The sequence below is a fragment of the Ictidomys tridecemlineatus genome, chromosome 12 (assembly GCF_052094955.1).
Source record: "Ictidomys tridecemlineatus isolate mIctTri1 chromosome 12, mIctTri1.hap1, whole genome shotgun sequence".
Taxonomy (NCBI): Eukaryota; Metazoa; Chordata; class Mammalia; order Rodentia; family Sciuridae; genus Ictidomys; species Ictidomys tridecemlineatus.
Genome location: NC_135488.1, coordinates 71,297,642 through 71,323,671, shown reverse-complemented (window position 1 = coordinate 71,323,671; position 26,030 = coordinate 71,297,642). Strand labels below are relative to the sequence as shown.

At 36.3% G+C, this 26,030-nt stretch overlaps 1 protein-coding gene across 2 annotated transcripts in view; it reads left to right on the top strand.

Annotated features, from left to right (window-relative positions):
- The window catches only part of Commd1 (copper metabolism domain containing 1), a 171,774-nt gene that overhangs the window by 33,759 nt on the left and 111,985 nt on the right, over nt 1–26,030 (top strand). The gene's annotated exons all lie outside the window — the stretch shown is intronic.

Genomic DNA, 26,030 nt, shown 5'->3' with positions numbered 1-26,030 from the left:
AAATATATATAACATAATAATATAATATGATATGTACTTTAAATATATAATGACTCAGGATAAGCATTTCCATTCCAAAAGGGAGGAATAAGACAATAGCAAGGAGGAATTGAACCAAAGCAAGATTGAAACCCAGGAGGGCAAATAAATAATAACTCCTGTTGCTTCATGTCTGGCATCCCAGGTACATGGTGGAAGAATGTGAGTCCCACCCCTCTGTTACCTTGCTGGCTGTAGTCCACATGACCACTTCCTTGGGCTAAATTTGTTTGCTACCTATGGCTTCCCTGGACAGGTGTTCTGCATCTCTAACTTCCTGGGGTCTCCATTGCAGCTTCAACCTCACTCTCACAGCTTCACTCATCAGTCTGTCAGGGCTGCTTCAGCGACTTCAACTCTGCCATATGCTACCTAGCTTTTCAGGTTTTCCTTTGAAATCTTGGTGGAAGCCTCCATGACCTCATGACTCTTGCATTCTGCATGCCTGCAAAACCAGTATCCTGTGGATGATGCCAAGTGGGCCACTAGCTCACCCACTTGGACCATGGCTACAAGGGACTCTGAGTGCCTTGCTGGCTGAACAAGGGAAATGAATCCTAGGGAAAAATCCCCATGGCAGCCCTGTAGGAGCTGGGGGACCCAGTGCTGTCTTGTCAAATAAAAGTCTTTGTACCTGCAACAGGTGGGGTCTTTCTGATTCCTGAGATGCTCTCAAGGCATCTTTCCTGTTGTCTTGGTGCAGAAATGTTCACTTCTTTTTAAGGAAGCAAACCTCTTCAGTAGCCTTACCCTCCTTGCCCACAATTTTAAAAGTATTCTTTTTCTGACCAAACTGCAAGTTTTACAGATATTTGTATTCTGCTTTTTGCTCCTAATTCTTACTGTTTACCTAGCTAAAAGCAGCCAGCAATACTGAGGCCACTCTCTGAATGCTGTGCTACCTTGAAATTTCCTTTGCCAGATTAATTAGTCTGTCACCTTTAAATTTAGCATCCTGCATAATCTCAAGGCATGGGTAAAAATTAGGCAAGTTCTTTTCCAGAATGTAGTAGCATGGATGGCCTATAGTCCAGTTCTCAGTAGAGTCCTCATTCCCATTGGAAACCTCATCAACACAACCTACACAACCTTTACTGTTCATGTTTCTATCAGAATTTTGGTCATCTGAACCCCCAAGAATGATCTATTAAGATCTGGTTACCAATGACTTAACTTCTTCAACTAGGCTTCACCTTCTAAAGGTTCCACTATCTGCCAATAGTGTCACAGTCTGGCAACTAAGCATTTGAGCCTTTGGGGGACATTTAAGATCCATAATATTTGATAAATTTCTGAATGCCTTGGCATGTAGAACTGATTAGCCTCTTAGAGAATGATCAAAGTAGACTTCTTGGATGAATCAGAGCACTTTCTTTTTTCTGGGGGGGGGGTGGTATCACTTTATGGTTGAGTTCACCTTTCCAGCCACCAGAATATTTGCATCCATTATTCAATATGCCTCATTCTAAATAGGGCTAGTGGTGGATACCTGTAATCCCAGTGACTTGGGAGGCTGGGGCAGGAGGATTACAAGTTCAAGGGCAGCCTTACCAACATAGCAAGACCCCTGTCTCAAAAAAAAGGCTAGGTATGATAGCCCTGTGTGCTGGTGCATGCCTGTAATTCCAGTGGCTTAGGAGGCTGAGTCAGGAGGATCAAGAGTTCAAGGCCAGCCTCAGCAACTGGTGAGGTGCTAAGCTACTCAGTGAGACCCTGTCTCTAAATAAAATACATACAAAGTAGGGCTGGGGATGTGGTTCAGTGATTGAGTGCCCCTGAGTTCAAACCTAGGTATCCCCTCCCTAATGGCTAGGAATGTGGCTTAGTGGTAGAGCACCCCCCCTGGGTTTAGTCCCCCCACTCCCCCCCCACAAAAAGAAAAAGATACCTCTAATATCACATTATGTGGAAGATCAAGATAAATTGGAAGATTGCTTGATAGGTGTGAAATTGGAGTAGAGGGAGTTGAGGTATTGTGTGTCTGGGGTTTGGAAGGAAGAACCATGTTTCAGATATGCTAAGGATTTAGAAGAATAAATAAAATTCCAGAAGGCTCAGTGAAAAGTTTTGCTAGTTTCAGTTAGGAAAGGCATCCTTGAAGAATTAAAATTTTAAGAATATATGTACCAAAAGAATTTGTGTTTGGGAATTTTGTAGAGCCCTGCAGGATTTCTGTCTTGTGTCTATAAGACCCTTGAAAGACTCCTTTTATCAATCTCAGTTGCTTGAGCAATGATGAACACTCAAACACTTGCTGCTGATTACTGAATGTTTTCATTTGTAATGTAGATAGTGAAATATTTGAGAGCTGTATAAATATTTGAAATAGTTGGGAACTATAATGGTTAATTTGAATTGTCAACTTGATTGTATTGAGAAATAACCATGATTAAGAAGCTTCTGGGTGTGTCAGTGAGGGTGTGTCTAGGAATGATTGACATCTGGGATAGCCAACTGAAAGGGAGACCCTCTCTAAGTGTGGGCAGCATGGTACAATAGGATGATGGCTTGGATGGAATAAAAGTGGAAAGAGGACAGGGGTTGTAGCTCAGTGGTAGAACACTTGCCTTGCACATATCAGGAACTGGGTTTAATCCTCTGTACTACATAAAGATAAATAAATAAAATAAGAGTATTATGTCCCATCTTAAAAATATTTTTAAAAAAGTTGGAAGAACAAGGAAGCAGCAGCAGAGGCAATCTCGATTCTTCTTGAATGGATTCTTCATTGCTGCTGCTATGGTTGCTACTTCACTCTTCCAAAGCGAACTCCGTCAGTGATTCCCCAGGGAGTTTCCAGAAGCCTTTGGTGTTGGACTAGGTTAGAACTGTTGATCTCTCTTGTTCTGAGGCATTGACTTTTTGGACTGTGCAGCTACTTGTTCTTCCAGCTCTCCAGCCTGTAGATAGCCATTGTGAACTATCCAGCTTCTGGTCTTGTAAGCCAATCTAATAAATTCCCATTGATTCTGTTCCTCTAGAGAACCCTGGCTACTACAGGAGCCTTTCTTACAGTAAGATACCCTTTTTATCTGAACACAGCTTTCATTGTTCTTTCATGTAATATCTCTGGGTCTACTGGTGTAGTTCCTGAGTCATACTATGTGTTTCTGGATCCCCCAAATCAGCCTTTCCATTTTCTTGGAATAAAGCCTCAAAGCTCAGTGTGTGCAATAATATCTGTATTATTTTCAATTTTCAGTTTGGTAGATAATAAATAAAATATCCCTTTAACAGCAAACACTCTTTTTTCACCATTGTATCCATCACATACATAGAAATTCCATATAGCATTGTGGAGATTAAACCTCTGCATTTGTCTTATTTAATGTTGATTGGGAGTTTAACACTGATGGGAATGAAAACCACCTTTTTCAGTAAACTCTCTCAAAACTGAAGAGGGCTTGTCTCCTTTTCCAAATTTGCTTTGGATCTTTTCTTCCTTTTCAGCCTACATTCTTAATTCTTCTCTGGCAGAGCTCTTTGGATAAAATGTATACTAAAGCCACAAATGGATTTATATAAAACAGTCCTCTTACTCATGGCATTCTCTTGCTGTTATTTCACTTGTCTGAATTGCCAAGAAATTCAAATGCCACCCATGTTTTATAGACTCCTCAATCATCATAATCAGGCAGCTGTATTCTGTGCATGGAGCTGAAGTGGGACAGGTGTTTAGAAGAACTTTGGCTTTTTGTTCTGTGCTCCCTTTTGTTTTCAGTTCTTGGTTTACCATAAATGTATCAGAGGTTTACACGGAGTCAAAGGAACACAGAAAAAGTGAACAAGTAATTTATTTTTCTTAATTTTTAGTAAATCCAAACTACCGTAGCAACTATACATGTGTAAACACAAAATGAATTTGAGGTAGGGGTGTGTGTATGTAGGGGGGCATATAGGAAATAGTGTAGAATAAAAATAAATTTTAGTTATTAATAGGCTTCTCCCTTGGGTGACACAGTTGGGATAACTGCCCTGGAGGGTACATTTAAGTAGTGCTTTATAAAGAGAGAACCAGGGGATGTCTTTACCATACACAAAATGAGTTTGCCTCAGGAAATAAGATTTGTGTTCCTCTTTTAAAAGGCTTAACACATTTAAGTTATGGATTGAAACTTTCATTTAAGTAAGAAGGCCAGGGATGTGAAATTAATACCACATAAATAAATAAGGTATTGTGCCCATCTAAAAAAAAAAAACTAAAAAAAAAAAAGTCTTAAAAAAAAGTAAACAAAAAGGAGAAAGGGCTGGGTAGCATAGCATCCACTGGCTTGATGTATAGGAGAGAAAAAAAAATCAGCCTTCAGGAGTTCTTAGAACCAAACCCTGTAACAAAAGATGACAAGAGAAGTTTACTGACCTATACATTCATAATATACACATGTACACACGTGTGTATATATAAATATTTATACGTTTATATGTGCGTATATACATGGACGTGTGCATGTGTGCATATATATAAAACTGACATATATACCACAGTAGTTCTCAAAGAGATGTCTGAATTCAAGCTGATAATGTCTTCAACAAGAGAACAGTAAGTACATTTTTAGACAAAGGAAGAAGATTTTGAGTGTTTAGGGGCTGCAGCTGTGGTAAGGCAAGTAAATGGCAAATAAAGCATGGTTAGTAAAGCTAGTTGATGTAAATTCCTCTGATACCATCTCTGGTGCCTTAAGAGGGTCTAGGTTGTCTTTTGTTCTCTCTGGTAGAAAGGGGCAGGGGGAGGCTGTCTTTGGTATTAGCACATATATGTCCTGCTTTTAGGCAATTAAAGGGAAGACAGCTTTCCTGCATCTGCTTCTCCTTGGTTGCTTTCAGTTTAACAATCTGTATGCCAGAAAAGGCATATTTTAAGGTGATGAGTTCTGGTCTCCCACATGTTAATCGTTAAGGTGGATTCCACATTTCCCTCATCTGAAACTTACTGTTCCATACACACACACAGAGCTAGGTTAATTGCAGTGAAGAGGAGTCAGGTTAGAAATTTTGAGGTAACAGATCTACAAAGGGAAAGAACATAGAATGAGGGAACAAAAAAGAAAAATAAAGATTAATACTTGAAGTAGACAATAAACCTAGTTTCTGATTCCAAAGGGTAGCCAATTGAGAGGATTTCTAGATGTTTAGACTAGGAAGCCAAGGTAAGTACTTGTCAGCCAGATTTTATCTGCAGTACTTATAGATAGGGTGCAATCCTTCCTTCTGGAGGTCCTCGAAATTTCCTAATGTTCTCAGTCTGTGAGGAACTTACCTATCTTATTCACGTGTGAGGATAGAAATCCCAGGTTGTTTTTTTGCAAGAGGTCTTTGCAGGATTGGCTCCATTGAATTAACCTTCAGTTCCTTAAAACTCTGCTCATATCTGCTGGGTGCAGTGGTACATGCCTTTAATCCCAGCTAGAGGCAGTGTCAGTAGGATTTCAAGTTCAAGGACAGCCTTAGCATTTTAGTGATGTCCTAAGCAATTTAGACCCTGTATCAAAATAAAAAGCACTGGGGATATGACTCAGTGGTAAGTTGCCTCTGGATTCAACCCCATATCAAAAACAAAACAAAAACCTCTGCTCATATCTAATTCTGTCCATCATCATTGGAGCCACTTTCTTCAATTATGTCCTGTTATAAGAAGAACAGATATTTGCCAGGAATGGTGGCTCATGTCTGTAATCCCAGCGACTCAGGAGGCTGAGGCAGGACGATTGCAAGTTCAAGGCTAGCCTCAGCAATTTAGTAAGGCCCTAAAAATAAAAAAAAAATAAAAATAAAAAGGGCAGGGCATATTGCTCAGTGCTTAAGTGCCCTTGAGTTAAATTTATAGTACAAAGCCAAAACAACAGAAAAACCTCAGAAGAACAGATTCTTATGGAATTTATGCAAGTAACTGTGATGAAAGAATGATGAAAGAATATTCTGAGATGAAAGAATATTCAATAAGAGTTTTAGAATTCTGGAGGGTTCTGGTAGAGAAAAAGATGAATATTTAATTTTTGTTTACAAAGGTAAGTTGTGATTTATAGATAGTTTAAGAGAAAAAAGAAGGGGGGGTTCCTTATGTCCAGAAAATAGAAAATTAAAAGACCTGGCAATATTTCAAACTCCAGCAACAACAAAAGTCATAAAATTTACAAATCTGTTTATTTAATACCATGTAATTCTTGTTTTACTTAATCTTGGGTTATCAGTTTTATGAACTATCATCTCTGCTAGAGATCTGGAAATCCTTACTCAGTCCAGTGAAATTATCTCAAATTATGTCTTTATACATGTACTTTGGATAATAATGTCCATCACATTCCGCCATAATTTCTAACCCCATGCTCCCTCCCTTCCCCTCCCATCCCTCTGCCCTATCTAGAGTTCATCTATTCCTCCCATGCTCCCCCTGCCTACTCCATACATCTAGTTATTTTTAAAATCTCACTTTTAAAAAGTGAAAGAACAAACCCTTGAGATTGTCCAGGATTCCTTTGGGAAATCTCAAAAGTCAGTTTGAAACTAAGATTTTATTTAGAATTGCATTTTGGAGGCAGGTGGTACCAGGATTGAATTTAGGGGGACTTGACCACTGAACCACATCTTCAGCCCTATTTTGTATTTTATTTAGTGACAAAGTCTCACTGAGTTGCTTAGCCCCTCGCTAAATTGCTGAGGGTGGCTTTGAACTTGTGATCCTCCTGCCTCAGCCTCCTGAGCCCCTGGGATTACAGATAGAATTGCATTTTGAGGGGGCAAAATGTCAAAAGGTTTGAATGCTTGATTAAATAGGATCTCAGGTCACTTTTAAAAGAAGACTAGGTTTTCTTCAATAATCACAGATAGGATTAAGCACCAGTAAGACAGAGCATCCTTGTTTCCTAGATAGATTACTTATAAAATGAAAAAAAAAAAAAACCCAACAAAAAACTTAACAATTTTAACAATTGCTTATAAAGAGCAGATCAATAGTCCAAGAAACTTTTGTCTTCTTAAAGAGATGTAAACTCTGGCATTGGATCAATAAATTATTGATATTAAAGATTATTTAATTGCAGCTTGATATAAGATTCTTTCTCATTTTTTTTCTCCACATACTCTTTATAACTTTCTGTATCCGTCCATGTTTTTGTCTTTTGCTTTCCTTTCCTCTTTCTTATGCTGGAACAACCTTTTAACAACCTCTAAACATCTACTTTAGGACAAAGATACTCTTCTTTCCCTTAACCAAAACATTTTATATCATTTGAATACTTTTCATACATTGTTGTTTTCATTCACCCTTACTGTTTCTATTAGCTCCATTTAAATATATTATCATTTTAACCATTAATAACCTTTACTTTATAAAGAAATTTAGGATGTAAATTATTGTGAATTGACTGTCATATACCAATGTTTCATAGCAAGTTGGCCAATTTTATTAATATGTCATCTCACATGTTCTAGAGGTATATGCTTCTTCACAGTACAACTTTTCCATTGTGGCAAAAAGAATATTTTGAGTCTCAAATAAACCCAGATATCTTTAGTGTCTCTCTCTCTCTCTCTCTCTCTCTCTCTCTCTCTCTCTCTCTCTCTCTCTCTCTCTCTCTCTGAGAGAGAATTTTTTTTAATATTTATTTTTCAGTTTTCGGTGGACACAACATCTTTATTTTATTTTTATGTGGTGCTGAGGATCGAACCCAGCGCCCCACACATGCCACGCGAACGTGTTACTGCTTGAGCCACTTCTCCAGCCCATCTTTAGTCTCTCTTTAAAAATAAGAATCCAAAATTTAAACATATTCAGTAATTGTTTCAGTATTTTATGTAGAAATTATCTAGATAGTCAATGAATATGTATTATTTAATTTAGTATAACTTAAGTTTTAAGTTCAAGTTACTAAACAGATTTCGGAAACTACATTATTGTTGAAATGAAATTTGTCAGAACAGTAACTGAATTTGATTAAAGTCAATTTTGTAAGGATTTTTCTTTTTTCTTTATTTTGGTACTGGGGATTGAACCCAGGGGTGGTTCACCACTTACTCACCTACATACCCACCTCTTTTTATTTCTTATTTTGAGACAGAGTCTTGCTCAGTAGTTCAGACCTCACTAAATTGTTGAGTGAGACTAGGTTTGAACTCGTGATTCTCCTGTCTCAGCCTTCTAGGTTGCTGGGATTATAGGGATATACTTTTGCACCTGCTCAAATTTGCAAGTTTTATAACCATAAACATGTAATAAACATATTGGCTTATTTGACTAGTAAACCCAAATAGAATAAAATATAGTGCTGGCAACTCTGAAGTCATGCCTGTTTTCTTAAACTGGCAGTATTAAACTAACCTTATTTACCAAAAATTTATCCAAATCACATGAACTTGGAAAATAGTTGGGTTAATTTTGTGTATTTTTGAGAGTTTTAGAAGTATTCAATTTATGTAAGTGCTTATTTTTCTCTAAGCCAATTAGAATGGTGCTCTTTTATTAATATGTTAATACCATCTGGAGGTAAGAAATATCACATAGTATATATAGTAAGAAATACACAAAGTCTATATAATCCACCCTTGAACAACATGGGTTTGAATTGTTTGGGGCCACTTATATGCAGATTTTGTTTTTAGATATTTGAAACAATTTGAAAAAAACTTAAAAAAATTAAGAAAAAACATGTCAGGAATGTAGATGATGTATGTAGATAATAGTTTATTTACTACCACAAAGTATACACAAATCTATCATAAAAAATGAAAATATTATCAAAAGTTATGCCTACTGGCAAGGTGCAAGTGGCTCATGACTGTAATTCACCAGCTCCCGAGGCTGAGACAGAAGGATCGTGAGTTCAAAGTCAGCCTCAGCAAAAGTCAGGCTCTAAGCAACTCAGTGGGACCCTGTCCCTAAATAAAATACAAAATAGGGCTGGGGATGTGGCTCATTGGTCAAGTGCCCCTGAGTTCAATCCCTGGTATCAAAAAAAAAAAAATGTGCTTACTAATAGGGATAGTATATGGCATATTCATAGTTGACATGAGACATAAGAGAAGGGCCCTATGCTTTCCAAGAAGTACTTTTAAAATTTTCTTTCTTCCATGTTTGATATCTGAAGCTGCCCCAAGTGCTCCAGAAAATTTTGTTTGGACTGTGGTAGCTTCAGTCAAGGTCTGTCCCAAATGACTCTGTTCCACAACCTCTCTGGATGATTCCATCCCACTGCAGCTGCTTCAGCTTTCTGAAGTCTGTTCTGTGAGGAGCTATTCCCCTACCAATGACTCAGCATAAAGTTTGCAATTAGCTAACAGCACACAGTGCATGGGCCCCACCTTATTTTGTCTATATGATTAGTCTTCCCTTCACATTTAGTGGAAAAGTCTGTGTACTGCTTAGTCTTATGCTGCAGCATAAATCCTAATAAAATCTTTTTTGGATGAATTTAATTTTGCCTCTTTGTGACTTAAGTCTTAAGTAGAGCAGGATGAACTGATTATAGAATTGATAACACCGAGACTGTTGGCTGTACTGAAAGTGGCTAGCAGCCAGAGAACAGTAATGGGAGAGTTGCTGGGAGCTGCTTGCTTTGGCTATTGGAAGAGTTTCAGAGAGCTTCCAATAGCTACTGCCTCTGGATTTAAGGAGAACAGCACAGGGGGCCACTAACAGTAAGAGCTGAAAGCTGGTGGCATTCAAAGCTCAGAGCCACTAACACTAAAGGAGCTTCACTTTGCCTATTCATGATTACTAACTGAATTGAATAAAAGAACCCTCAACCTTTAATAGAAATGTAAACAACTGTAAAGATGCAGTATTAGAACTGCATAAAATTAATATATAATGTACTGTAATAATTTCATAGCCACCTTTTGTTCACTATTACAGTGAGCTCAAGTGCTACAAATGTTCACTTAAAATACTGTGTGAACACTTATCTCTGTGAGCAGTTTTTTAGTAAGTTATGTATCAGTAGACAATGATCTCTTGTAGATCTTGCATGTTTTTTAACAAATAAAATACATACAACATGCAAAATATGTTAACTGTTTTTTATTGAAAACATCTAGTCAGTAGCAGGCTATTAGTTGTTTTGGGGGAGTCAGAAGTTGAACATGGATTTTTGACTGTGCAAGGATCAGTGTGCATAATACCTATGTTGTTCAAGAGTCCACCCGGTACAGACAGACACAAGTAGAGATCTTTATGGCTTTCACTCTAAAATTTTAGCCTGAGCCAAACATAAATACAGCAATATAGTAGATAGAATTCACTAGGTTATATATGAGTTGGTGATTTTTTTTCTTTTTTTTTTTTTTTTTTTGAATTATGTTTGGGGAAAGATGAAATAAATTGTCTTTAATCAATACAAGGGCAAAGCTTTTTATTGATATTAGTGGAGAAGACTTACAAGATTTTTTTGTTTGTTTGTTTTAACATAATTTTATGAAGGTTGTGGGCTAAATTCTGTTTCCATTTAGCCTGTTTAGCACCAGTGTTGCTTTTGGGATCCTAAGTCTCCCTTGAGATACCTCAAGGAAGGGAGGAGGACATTGGTATGGAGCCAGCTTCAAAGAAGCCTTTGAATTTTTCACTTATTATCAGCAAAATCATGCCTACAAGAGAGGAAGAAAGAGTGCTACAGTGGTAGAGGATATAGTCAGCAGGAACTTGAGAAGGGGGCGGGTTCAGTTGAGAGAAGTTCCCATGAAGAAAGCAAGATGAAGTATGGATAACAGGCCTTGAAACAAATAGTCAAGAAGAGAACAGCCTTAGACCAAAACAAGGAAGAACTTCAAGCCGAGGAGGTGTCTTCCAAAGGTGCCTGGAATTCTAACCCAGGTTCAGAGCTGTACTTGTTCAAAATGTGACTCAAAAATCATAAACCTTTTTTATGACTTAATCATGAATATAATATCCCCCAAAAGGATACAGAAGATGCAACTTCTGTTCCAAAGTCATTCCCAAAGATAGCTAAAGTAAGAGAAAGCAGAGACTCTACCCCTTTTGCTACAGGTAGTAAGAAGTTGTTTGTGAAAAACTCGTATGTGTGGTCTCCCACAAAAGTGAAATACCTCAGATCATGGACTGCAATTTGTAACACTGGGCAGACAATAATGAAATGGGACTTCTCTGCACTAGCAAGGCATCAAGGAAAGAGACTACACAGTCCATTGTGGGGACCCTGTGAGAGTTGGCAAACCATAGGAACATGTCTTAGGCCTCCAGCCTCTGGCTAGCTGCCTGCAGATACAGATCTGACAATTCGTGCCCCCAACAGGCGGAAAATCAATGATTCAGGGCTCTCTCTGGATCTAAGACAGGCTCTCAGGACACTAAATGAGACAAACTGGACATAATGGCTCTCTCAGGGAAAGGATCTATAAGTCACAATATCCAGAGAACTAATTCCATTTTTGCATATAAATCTAAATTCTGGAGAAATTCCATTTAGAAAAGACAGAGAGTCTCTGACCTTCATTTGACCAGACCCTGAGCACAGTTCTAGGATCCACTGGTAAAATGTTCACTGGCTTAGTCAGAAGTTCTGGGATCTCAGCTGCGATTTTTAGTCATCCCATCCAACCATCCCATTCTTTTTTGCAAAGAGGTTAGAAAGAAAACTTTTCCTCTTCTTTTTTTCCCCTGGATACTATCACATTATTTATTCTCTTAATACAAAGATCATATCAGACAGATGATAGCTAACACCCCATGCTCTGCAAGTAAACCAGTTTCAGAAGAAAGTTCCATTAAGCTTTTCCTCTTCTAACTTGTGTCCAGTGGCTGGGGGCGGGGGCGGCCTGCAAATGATTTGACAATAGGCAGGCTAATAGAGGGAAAGAGGAGGCTTATTTATGTGTGTCATGGGAGAGTTTAGTGATGAGCCACTTAAAAGCCAGAGATAAAACTGCTTTATTATAATGGACATATAGCAAATTGTACATATTTAAAGCATACAATTTGATAAAGTGACATATGAATATACCTGTGAAACTATGAAACTAGCAACAAAATAGTGAGCATTTCTATCATTACAGATGTGAGCATGTCTAACATCCCAGTTTCTTTTCTTTCTTTCTTTTTTTTTTTTTTTGCACTTGTAGATGGACAGAATGCCTTTATTTATTTTTACATGGTGCAAAGAATTGAACCCAGTGCCTCACACATGCCAGGCAAGCGTTCTGCCACTGAGCTACAGTGTTTCTTTTTAATTTTTCCTCCCTGTATCTCTCTATCTCCTCTTTTCTAGGAAATTGCTGATCTTCTTTTCATTACTATAGATGAGTTTACATTTTCTAAAGTTTTATGTAACTGGAATCATACAATGTGTACTCTTTCTTTTTTGAGGAGATGGTATCTGACTACTTTCACTCAGCATTATTCTGAGATGTTGCTTGTATCAGTAATTTATTCCTTTTTATGGATAATAATAATTCTCTTATGATATACTTTAATAAAATTACTATGACTATTTGTGTACAAGTGTTTTTCTTAAGTAAATAAGCAACAGTGTAGTGGTTGGCTCATATAAAAAGTTGTATGTAATGTTTTAAGTACAAACTACTTTTTTTCTTTTCTTTCTTTTCTTTTTTTTTTTTTTTTGGCAGTGCTAAGGTTCTAATCCAGGGCTTTGGCCATGCTTGGCAAGCTCTGCATCCCCAGTCCCAACAAACTATTTTCTGAAGTGGGCATACTATTTTACTTTTCTACCAACAGTTATAACAATTTCAGTTCTTTAATGACCTTATCAACACTTAGTATAGCAGTCTTTTTTTTTTGGTTAGGAAAATTCTGCTTATTATTATAGTTTGTATAAAGGGCACAGACAAGCAGCCAGATGAATAGGCATACAGATAAGATTAAGGGTCCCAAGTGCAAAAGCCTCTGTTCCCAAGAATTTGGGGTATACCACCCTCCCAGCATGTGTTTGTGATCAGTAATATGGAAGCTCTCTTCAAACACTGTTGTTTAGGTGTTCTGTTCTAGTCAAGGTTTAAATGAAGTCCAGTAATAATGAGAGCAGCATTCTAGCAGTCATTTTAATTTTAGCCATTGCCCTTCCCCTTAGGAAATGAACACACTTTACCACTGAGCTGCATCCCCAGCTCTTTTTATTTTGAGGCAGGGTTGCTTAGGGTCTAAGTTGCTTAGGATCTCTCTAAATTGCTAAGACTGGCTTCGAACTTGGAGTTCTCCTACTCTAGCCTCCCAAGCTGATGGGATTATAGGCATGTGTGTGTGTGTGTGTGTGTGCGCTAGGTTTTTAACAAAACGTATTCTGGATATAAGCTTTTTATCAGGTATATGGCTTGTAAATGTTTTATTCCATCTATGGCTTGTAATTTTTCCCCCTTGCTTATGGTGCTAGGGATTGAACCCAGGGCCCTAATCTAGGCAAGTTCTCCACTACTTACTCATATACTCCAGCCTTCTTTTCATGTTCTTAATGGTATCTTTTGAATTTAAATTTTGATGAGGTGTAATTTATCAATTTATTCTTTTATTATGATTTCAGTGTTGTATTTAAGAACACTTTGCCTAACCAAAGTTCTCAAAGAGTTCTCTAGTTTTAAAAAAAAATTATAGTTTTAGATTTTACATTTGGTCTTTGATCTAGTTTGAGTTTATTTGTATGTGTGAGTTAATTTTTTCATTCATTCTGTATTTGGGGGCAAGGATTGGTTCTTGGGAAGTGAAAAAATTACTGTTTTCATATAAAGCACAGGTATGTCTGCATAAACAAATAACATAGTTTACCTGTGGTTATTAAAATATCATTAGTGTAAAGCTCAATTAGGTAAAAATGTCTAGGAAAGCTTCTTAGTGGTGTAATACTGAAAAGTTGAGAAGTACAGTCTAAATTTAGACTTTCACATGTTGGTGCACATATTTCCCAGTTACATTTGTTAAAAAGACTGTTCTGTCCCATGCTGAATTGTCTTAATTGCCTTTGTAGAAAATCAGTTGGCCATAAATATGAGGGTTTATTTTTGTTCTCTCAATTCTCTTTTACTAATCTATATCAGATAACATAGTTATAAGATAACATGTAGTAGCCAGGTGCAATGCAGTTTGTGTCTCTAATCCCAGTGACTCTGGAGACTGAGGCAGGAAGATCACAAATTAAAGGCCAACCTTGACAATTCAGTGAAACTCTGTGTCAAAAAGGTGTGGGGATGTGTCTCAGTGATAGGGTGTCCCTGGGTTCAATTTTCAGCACCAAAATGAAAAAGAAAATAACATAGCAGGTAGAATAATTGTTAAATTATGCATGGTGGTACATACCTGTAATTCCAGCATCTTGGAAGGCTGAGGCAGGAGGATTACAAGTTGGAGTATAGCCTGGGCAATTTAGTAAGACCCTCAAAATTGGGGGAAAAACAAAAAGGCTGGGTGTCCAGGTATCAATTCCTAGTACTTGAGGGGAAAAAAAAACCCCTAATTAGTGCTTCAAATTAATTTCTTGAAATTAATTTGAAAGAAGTTTCATAATTTTTAGTTGAAGAAGATGCATGTTTAATCTCCTCAGGTAAAAATTTGCATCTGAAATTTTTATTTTATAGCAAAATCATTGAGGGAGAAAAGATTGCAAAAAAAATCTAAAATGTTAGTTCAGAGAACTAATTTTGCAAGATCAGGGAACTATTTTTGATTTTTAACTTAAGAATATAATTCTTTATATTTTTCCAAACACCTAGTCTTTTTAATATTAATTCATTTAATAAAGGAACATTAGAGAAAGGATTTAGATAGTTATCTTAAGTTTGTTATTTTAAAAAGTTAAAAAACAACAACAATCTCAAAACCACAAATAGAAAACCCAGGTATTCAACTTTGAAGTAATTAAGAAGTAGTTAAAGAAGCTGGGGCTATAGCTCAGTGGCAGAGTACTTGCCTAGCATATGTGAGGCACTGAGTTCGATCCTTAGAACCACATAAAAATAAATAAGATAAAGGTATGCTGTCCATTTATAATCACACACACACACACACACACACACACACACACACACACACCCATGCACACATACACACAAAGACGAAGTAGTTAAGAAGAAAAAAATGAAGATAGACTCAGAGGTTGAAATCCTCAACTACACTTGTACTCACTAACCATCTTCTCTCCATCTTTCCCTCTCCCACACCTTCCCAGGCACTGGTAATCACTAGTTTATTCTCTACTCCTTTGAGATCACCTTTATCCTCCATGTGTAAGAATGAACTTATGGTATTTGTCTTTCTGTATCTGATATTTGTTGGCTTTTAGGAAAAAACCCTTAGTAAAGATTTTTAGACATATATAAAGGCAAGTAAGTTGCTGATATTGAAGTATCAAGGCTTGATTTTTATTAAGGACACAAATCAGTTGTATAGTGGTCTTGAAAATGCTGGAAAGCTGGATGAGGTGGGACACCTGTAATTCCAGCAACTGTGGAGGCTGAGGCAGGAAGGAATATTGCAAGGTCAAGACCAGCCTCAGCAATTTAGTGAGGACCTAAGTAATTTACCCTGCCTCGAAACAAAAAATAAAAAGGGCTGGGGATGTAGCTCAGTGGTAAAGTGCCCCAGGTTTAATCCAAAACAAAAACAAAACAAAACTGAGAAGTTGGCTAGTTTTACTTACAGTTAAATGTGGTTCGTAGTACACATGATTCTAATTCATACCTGAGCTTGTGACCAATTGCTGCATGTCAGAAATATTCTAATAGCTTGAGCTAGTTTTGAAATTGTGAATGTTTAGACTGTAGTTGTCATAGATGTTCTATTTCTTGCTATATTGATTAGATTGCACATCAACTCTCTATATTACATATGTACTCATTTCCCCCCTTCATTCTCACCTAGCTCTCTCTATCTGCAAATTCTGAGCTTCGTTAGCTGTTAAACTCTGCCCTTGATTGGACAATTGGAAAGTTCCTTGCACAGTGACTGTTACACAGTAGGTGCACAACAAGTTACTGAACTTTGGAAAGTATTCATGAGTGCTGAGTCCATTCTTGGGCAAATTTTCATATGAAACAACATTAGTTTCTTCTTTTTTCATGTGTAAATTTGTTAAGCTGGCATGCAGAATATGGCAGCAATAGCTAAAAGAAACACCAGTCCGTTGTGTATTAAATCTAACAATGGGAAATGTGAATTGACTTTTAAAATATAATTTGATTCCACTTCTGTTTTTAGCTGTGCCAAATGAAACAAGGTTGGACTTTGAATAAAGTTTCCAGTGATGTCCCAGGGCTTGGCCATATCAGATAAATAGAAACATTGTTATTTTATCACAGATGACAAAAATAGGATTAATTAAACAGATTTGTGAAGAATGAAGTCACCCCACCTAATGCAATCTACTTCTTTTTTTGGCTACAGTTTCCTTTTTTTTTTTTAATACAGTAATTTTCAAATTGTTAAATTTTGTAAGTTGAGAAATTTTAAAGGATTAGTGCAATTTTTTCCCCTATAAGTATAGCCAGGCATACACAAAAGTGGTCTTTAAAATTCTGCTGACAACCTGAAATATTCTTCTTCCCAGCAAAAAGTAATAACATTTTTTTCCTTTATTAATTTTAGTTTTGACTTAGCCTTTCCAACTTGTCCATAACCAGCACCTTATTTTCTCCTTGTTACCTTTTCTTCTTTTTCTTCAATTGTAACCAGGATTTTTAGTATTTTATAAATAGGGCCAAGTAGCTCTTAAGTTAGTTTTTAATTAATTAATTTATTTATTTTTTAGTTATTGGCGGACACAACATCTTTGTTTGTATGTGGTGCTGGAGGATCAAACCCGGGCCGCACGCTTGAGCCACATCCCCAGCCCTTAAGTTAGTTTTAAATTCAGCAGCCCTAATTTGCAAGATAACAGGACCTTCTAATCTTTATACCCTTAATAGCAGTGCTTAACTGATGTCTATTGAGGACCAATTTTATTGTGTGTGTGTTGTTTTTTGAAATATTTTCAATTCCTCACAAAAAATACATAAAAATACTGTTACAACACTGTAGAAGTTTCTAAATTTTTACTCTCATTTCAGTAGTCTCTTTGTAGTGGAGTTAGGTAACAAAGCACTGGTCTTTGACAATACTGGTGGGTAGCACTGCTCTAGATTTTCTAGCAAATGAGGAAAGCTGAATTTGCTGTAGTATACTGAGCTTTTGGTTACACAACCAGCTTGAAAGCCCTTCAAAGGTAGGGCCAAGTTATTTATCTTATTCAAGAGCTTGGCATAGGGCCTGATAATACCAGGCAGGTGGTAAAAAGTATAGTGTAAGATACAGATTATAAACTGATAACAAGTCATAAAATGGAATAATCGAATTGGCTAGCACAAATTCTTGAATATTCAAAACTGGTGAAGTAGTAATTTAGGAGGGTTTTCATATATTTTGTATAAAGGGGACTTTCAAGGGGTCGGGATTATTGGCTCAGTGTTAGAGCACTTGCCTGGTATGTATGAGGCCCTGGGTTTGATCCTCAGTACCACATAAAAATAAATAAAAATAAAACAAAGGTATTGTGTACATCAACAACTAAAAAATATTTTTTAAAAAATAGGCCTTTCAAAATTTATTCCTCAACAATGAAAAACAAATTTTTTTTCTGATAAAGTACATGCATCTTGAATAACAATTGAGAACCAACTCTAACCACTGGCTTTCATAATAAAGCTAAACATTTTTCTCCATTATAAGAAAATAAAAACTGAGTGAAGGCAACGATAGTTTATATGGGGATAGAAAATTTAGGAGATTTAATTAAGTTGAATTAAATTATCTTTTAATTTAATTAAATTACCTTTTAATTTAAATTAAGTTGAATGGAATTACCTTTTTTTTTCTTTTTTTTGTACCAGGGGTTGAATCAGGTTGGTTTAACCACTGAGCCAATCCCCCGCTCTTTTTATTTTTTATTTTGAGACAGGGTCTTGCTGAGTTGCTTAGGACCTCGCCAAGTTGATGAGACTGCTTAGAATTTATGATCCTCCTGCCTCCTGAGTTGCTGAGATTACACGTGTGCACCATGCTTGGTTCTGGAATTACCCCTTTTTTTGGGGGGGGGGTACTAGGGCTTGAACTCAGGGGCACTCAACCACTGAGCCATATCCCCAGCCCTATTTTATATTTTAATTAGAGACAGGTTCTCACTGATTTGCTTTGTGTCTCACTGTTGCTGAGGCTGGCTTTAAACTCAAAACCATTCTCAGTCTCCTGAGCGCCTGGGATTACAGGTGTGCGCCACCTCACCTGGCATTCCTATTTCTTAAATGTTGGCTACACATGATTTCCTTCTAATGAGTATAGTAAGGAGAAAAAGAGTAATTTTGTAGTGGAAAAACCTGACAAACTATGTCAGCTAGGTCTTAACACTAATGAGGAAAAGCTGTGTTGGTAATTTGTAATCTCAGTAAGTGTGATGAGAGTGGCACTTTACCTTCCTATCTCTTCCCCCAAAACCTTTATCCCAGCCTAACCATGAGACAAACATCAGACAAATCCCAACTGAGGAATGTATAAAATATCTGACCAGGATTTCTCAAAACTGTTACAGTTATCAAAACCAAAGTTTGAGAAACTAGTCATAGCCAAGGGGGAGCTTAAAAGAGACAATTAAATGCAATATAAATTGGATGGAATTCTAGAACAGAAAAAGGATATTAGGTAAATTAGAAATAAGAATAAAGTATGAATTTTAGTTAATAATAATATATCCATATTGTTCATTAATGGTTACAGATTTCATAACAGAAGATGATGATAATAAGAGAAGCTGGGTGCAGGATATACAGAAATTCTATCTTCACAGCTTTTCTTTAAATCTAAATCTATTTTAAAATGAAAATTTTATTTATAAAACAAAATGATATATACTCTAAAGCCCACCATACTCCACAATCGGATTTCATTCTTTTGCTGTCTTGAATAACCACTATCATGGTCAGGGGAGTTGGCTGAACTCCAGAATTGGCCAGGGGGTCCTGCTGATTGACAGGCATCGCAGGCGCCTGATTGATACCCCCACCTCCCCACCTCCCGGGGGGTGGGGGGGCTGCTTTGTTCTAAGTGGCCACCAAGTCACCACCAGACTCAATCTTGGACAGGACTATAGTGCCTAGATGCAAGAATTACTCTAATTATTTAACATCACAGTGTTGGATGTAAATCTTAAATTTTGGTAGATAATGCCAACGTTTGCTAGCTAACCTCCAAAATGTTGCATTCCCGAAAATATTTGAGAGCTCCTGGTGAGGATATGAGGAAACAATATTTAGTATTATAGGGCATTTTAAGTTTCGCCAGTATAGCGAATGAGAAATAATGTTAATCTGTATTGTCTTGATTATTGGTTAGGTTGAACTAATATGTATTTTATTTTTTAGGTTTCTTTTTCTATTAAATGTCTGTTCCTGTATTTGACCAGATTTTTATGTGGTTGTCCTTTTGATTTGTAAAAGTTCTTTTTATATTTTTCATTATTTATTCGTACATTATTCTAAACTTAAGTCCATAGCTTACATTAGGGTTCACTGTTTGTGGTATATAGTACATGGATTTTGACAGATGTGTAATGACATGCGTCTACCATTATGGTATCATATAGAGTAGTTTCAGTGCTTCCCAGATCTTCTGTATGCAACAGTTTGTCCTTTCCCTCCTCCTAAACTTTTGACAGTTACTGATCTCCTTATAGTCTATGTAGTTTTGCCTTTTCCAAAATGTCATACAGTTGGAATACAATATGTAGCCAAAACAGATTGGCTTCTTCACTTAGGTGTATGCATTTAATATTCCTCCATAACTTTTCATGGCTTGATAACTCATTACTTTTTAGTGCTTAAATTATATTTCATTGGATGTATTACAGTTTTTTCATCTACTGTTGAACATGTTGTTTGTTTCCTAGTTCTGGCAATTAGGAATAAATCTGCTGTAAACATCAATGCTCATGTTTTTGTATAGATGTAATTTTTCGACCCAATTGGGTAAAAAAAAAAAAAATATATATATATATATATATATATATATATATATATATATATATGGCAATGGTTGGGTCATATGGTAAGAATATGTTGAGTTTTGTAAGAAATGGCTAGAGTGTTATCTAAAGTGAATGTACAGTTTTTGGCCTTTTTTTTTTTTTGACACAATATCTTTCTTTATTTATTTTTATGTGGTGCTGCGGGTCAAACTGAGTGCCTCACGTGTGTAAGACTCTACCACTGAGCTACAGCCCCAGACCAAGTATACAAGTTTTTTCATTCTGGTGAACAATGAATGAGAATTCTTTTTGCTTCATATCTTTGTTAGTATTTTGTTTTGCTTTTCTCAAATTTGTCCATCTGATACAATTTTCCTTATGTGATCTTCCAATAAATTTCTCTGTACATAGCTTTTTGATGCATTCTTCTAATTAGAGACGTTGTATTTATTTTATTTTTATTTAGCTCAAAATATTTTAAAATTTTAGCCTCATTTGTTGACTCTTGTATAATTTAAAAATGTATTGTTTAATCATCAAGTATTTGGTGGGGGGTGGTGCTTAACAATCTTTTTCTTTCTGATTTCTAGTTTAATTTGTGATCTGAATGCATACTTTGTATAGATTCTTTTCTTCTTCTTTTTGGTACTGGGGATTGAACCCATGGGTGCTTAACTATTGAGCCACATTCTTAGTATTTTTTTTTTCTTGTTTTATTAGAGACAGGGTCTTGCTGATTTGCTAAGTGCCTTGCTAATTTATATTTTTAAAATAAGATATGTTTTATGGCTCAAAATGTGGTCAGTGTTTCATTATGTTTGAGAAGGATGTGTACTCTGCTATTTTTGATGAAGTATTCTGTAGATGTTAGTTAGATTCAGTTGATCAATAGCATTGTTCATTTCAACTATGTTCTACCTTCTAAATTTGTCAATTACTGATGGAGAGGTATTGAGTTCTCCAACTACAAAAGCAATTTTGACTTTGCATTTCTCAGTTTTTGCAGCATGTATGCTTTACACCAGTTAAAAGATAGACTGTCAAAATGGATCAAAAAAAGCAAGACCCAACTATATGTTCTACAAGAAGCCAACTTTAAGGATACAAATTAAAAGTAAAAAGGATGGAGAAAGATATACCATCTAACACTAAATGAAAGTGAGAGTAGTTATTAATTTCATATAGAAAAGACTTCAGAGCAAGAAGTTATCAGGGAGAAAGAAATGCATTACTTAATGATAAAAAATCAGCTCTTTAAGAAAACATAAAGTCCTTAACATGTTTGTACCTAAGAGCAGAGCATCAAAATATGTGAAGTAAAAACTAGTAGAAATGCAAGGAGAAGTAGATGAATCCACCATATATAGTTGGAGATTTCAACATCCTTTTATTGGAAATGGATAGATCTGGAAGACAGAAATCATTAAGGATATGATTGAACTGAAAAGAATGATTAATCAACCGGATCTAATTGACATTTATAGAATACTTTAGGAGTGTGAGGGAGACATTAAAAAGATGAAACAGAAGTGCAGTGAAATGCTTTTATCTGATACTGTAATGGTGGATACAAGTTATACATTTATCAAAACCTAAAGGATGCACCCCACTTTGTAGTGCATGCCTATAATCCCAGCTACTCAGGAGGCTGAGGTAAGAGAATTCCAAATCAAGGATGGTCTGGGCAACTTAGTGAGACCCCATCACAAACTAAAAAATAAAAAAGGCTGAGGGTGTAACTCAGTGGTAGAGTGCTTGCCTGGCATTTGTGAAATCCTCAGTTTAATCCTTAGTTCTACAAACAAAACAAAACAAAACAAAATCCCATAGAATGTACAACACCAACAATATTCCATAGTTTATTCCATTTTTTTATTGAAAAACATATGATGGAAGATGTATATTGGTACTGGAGATTGAACCCAGGGGTGCTTAACCACTGAACCACATCCCCAGCACTCTTATTTTTTATTTTGAAAGAGTGTCTTGCTAATTTGTTTAAGGCCTTCCTAAATTGCTGAGGCTGGCTTAGAACTTGAAATCCTCTTGCCTCAGCCTATCTAGTTGCTGAAATTGTAGGTGTGTGCCACCATGCCTAGTTATTATTGATGTATTTCTACTAGGTGAAAATACATAACAATTTTGCTTTTTAACTTTAATATATAAGTTTATATTATATAAAAATATAGTTCTTGATAAATGCTATTTACTCTTTTTTTTTTTTTTTTTTTGGTACCAGGTATTGAACACAGGGGTGCTTTACCACTGAGCCACATACCCAGCCCTTTTATTTTTTATTTTGAGGCAGAGTCTCTATAAATTGCTTAGGGTCTCGCTAAGTTGCTGAGGCTGTCTTTGAACTTGGAATCCTCCGGCATCAGCCTGCTGAGTTGCTGGAATTATAGGTGTCTGCCACCATTCCTGGCTTGTTTTTAATTTTTTTTTTTTTTAGTTGTAGATGAACACAGTACTTTTATTTATTTTTATGTGGTGCTGAGATCAAACTCAGTGCCTCACACATGCTAGGCAAGCTCTTTACCACTGAGCCACACCCACAGCCCCTGGCTTGTTTTAATCACTAAGTCTGATTTTGAAATACCATTCTCAAAAACTAGAAGCTTAAAGGAAAAGCTGTTTTATCTGCCAAAGAGAAATAGGAACTGACTTTCTCTGGATTATTTTGAGTACCAACTTTAAATACTATTCTTTTTAATCAGCTGGGAGAAATTTATAATTATATATAAATATGAAATTAGAGGAGACTGATTAGTTTTCTATAAAGACAGGTCATATACTTAAGGTTTTTTTGGGGGTGGGATGGGGGAGGTACTGAGGATTGAAGCCAGGGCTTTGTACCTGCTAGATAAATGCTCTATTGAGCTATATCCCCCAGCCCTTGTTATTTTATTTTACTTATTTAAATTTTGAGATAGTTTCTTGCTAGTTGCCCAGGCTGGCCTTGAACTTGTGATTCTTCTTTCTTAGCCTTCCAAGTAACTGGGATAGTACGGATACCACTGTGCCCAGCTGATACTTAAGCAATTCACTGAAACAGGGATCATTAGCTTTATGTATTTGTTTATTTTATTTAAAAACAACAGCCATTTATTGGCCTGCTGAATCTGAACTGTAGATAGAGCTTGTACAGAAGATTCTCTCCATGAGGGCTGTTCTACTGGTGACTGGAGGATTCACTCCCAAAATGCTTCATTTATATGGCTGCCAATTTGATGTTGGTTGTTGGCTGGGAGCTCAGCCAAAGTTGAGAGGAATTAAGGCCAGAGTCCTTTCAACTTAGGACTCTTCCATATGCTGCTCACAGCCTTCTGTGTGGGCTCTAAGAGCAAATCTCTTAAGAGAGACAAAAGTGGAAGTTGCCAGTTTCCTAAAACCTGAGTCAGAAAATTGGCATAGCCATCACTTCTGCCAGGTGTTTTTCTGTTTTGTTTTGTATCACTGGTTTTGGTGATGCTAGGGGAACTGAATTTAGGGCCTTGTACATATTAGACATACATTCTATTCTACCACTAAGCTATTACCCACAGCCCCTAATTAATTTTTTAAAAACCAGTGTTAGAGCTGGTTTAGCAAAATAAGAGAAAATAGGGTTCCTGTGTAACTCCTATTCCGAGATATACATAACCTCTCTTACTGTCAACATCCTGTTCCAGGGTTGACAAATTTGTGATTGTGAGTGGATAAACCAAAATGCATATTATCATCACTCAAAGGTTATAGTTTTAAGTTCATACATTCTATGAGTTTTGATATATGTAAGAACAGACGTATATCTGCTTTTAGTGTCCTATAGAATAGTTTCATGGCCCTGAGAATCCTTCTGGAACATATTCATTGCTTCCTCTGTTCTAAACCCTGGAAACTTCTAATCTTTTTATTTCTTCCATAGTTTTGCTGATAATTCACCATGTTTTTATGGAGCACCTACTATGTATTAGTTAATGTGTGAGGCCACAGTGACTAAATATTAAATAATTGAGGCAAAATCATTGTCGTGTGTGTGTGTGTGTGTGTGTGTGTGTGTGTGTGTGTGTGTGTTTAGGGATTGAACCCAGGACTTTGAGCACTCTACTACTGAGCTACGTCCCTAGCCCTTTTTATTCTATTTTGAGACAGGATCTCACTCAGTTGCCCAGGCTGGCATCAACTGTGAGATACTCCTCTTCAGCTTCCTGAAAAGTTGGGAGTACAGGCATGCACCACCATGCACTGCTGATCCTTATCCTCTTAATGCACTTACACTTCATAGCAAGATGTAGGGCTGAAGGCATGCATGGTTAAGGGTGTAGCTCAGTGGCAGAGCTCGAGCTTAACATGTGGGAGGCCCTGGGTTCAATCCCCAGTGCCTCTATCACCCAAATTATTACTGGATCACCAGTCAAGTACATCTTTAGCATATTGCTGATCTGTGTTGACTTGAGACCAGCAGTTTCTCTAAGCTTTCTACCATCAGCTATACCATGTGGGATCACTGATTATTTTCTTGGAGTAACAACTTTGTTTAATTTTGATGAATAACATTTTCATATTTTATTCAAGTTCTTCCTTTCCTCTAAATTCCTATCCTAACTTTCTTTTGGCTCTGTGTCCTTGTTAATTTCCAAGGGCTATGTTAGGTAAACAAGAATCAACAACCTGGATTATTTTCTAAATTTATGTCAAAGGAGTTTATGATTTATGAATATATATGGAAGGATTTTTGTGAAGCAAAAAATTGGAAACTTCATATGCTTTTGGACTTAATATTTATATGCAACTTTTAGGATTTGAAAAGTAGTTGATATGGTTGTGAGTACCTGTTAGGACCTGAATTCTACTCAGGGCATTAGATGCTGTATTTTCAGAGAGATGTAAACCCTGCCCTCAAAGATTAGAATCTGTGGAAGAAATGGACTTGTAAACACATAATTTGATTCTATTGAGGTAAGTAGAATGATAGATATATTAAGGCATTCTTTGAATTGAAAGTGGCATTTACCTTACTAGGGAAGGAGGACTCCTAGGGAAGTTATGCTTGGATTGAGACTTGAATGATAAATAGAAATTAATAAGATGGACATGGTAACAGAAGGATATTTTAGGCTGTTAGAATACCACAAACAGAAACACACATAAAGAAACAGTATATTAGGATTGCAAGAAGGGGGATTGCAAACAGGTTATTATTTGAGCGCTAAGTGTGGGAGGCAGGAATTTGTCAAATAAATACTAAAAAATAAGCCAGGGCCTGTTTTATTGAGTTTACATTCAATCTTCAGTGGTTCTCAAACCTGTCCAAGCCAATGTCACCTTCTTATAGTAAACATTTTCAAATATCCCTTTATTATCCTTCAGTGGAATTCTTATATAATAACTCATATAATAAAAATTAACATGCATAATTTCTAATAAATCAATATAATACAAATGTAATGTAAATGAAAAATACAGTGAAACTAAAGTAATTTGAAAGGTTTATTTTAAAATGTAAATGTTTTGAGCATTAGAACATACAATGAATTAATTAGATACTGTACCTATATGTAGAGTCACTATGAATGCATAGCAACAAATGTAGATATGCACAAATGTATTATATTGGTAGCTCAGATATTTTAAACAGCATTGCCCCCAATAATGTGTTTTTTCTAAAATGCTTAACATCCTGTTTGTGAAGTTATGCCCAAACCAAAGTGTAAGTTATATTAGATGCATTAGTGAAAAGTTGGATGTTTCTTAAATAAACTGTGGGAAATACTTTTGTGTAAAAAATAGTTAATATCTAGGCTCTAATAATTATAAGCACGTTTTTCCACATAATGTCAGGTGGGGCATTGTAGTCATGTAAGACATGGGTCAGTTTGTTTTATGATGTTATTGAGCAGGAGCTGGCAAACCATAGCCCACAGGTTGTGCTGCTTGTTTTATTTATCTATCTATCTATCTATCTATCTATCTATCTATCTATCTATCTATTTATTTATTTATTTTTATTAGCTACACATGGCATTACAATGATCTTGGCAATTCATACCATGTGCTGCTTATTTTTGAATA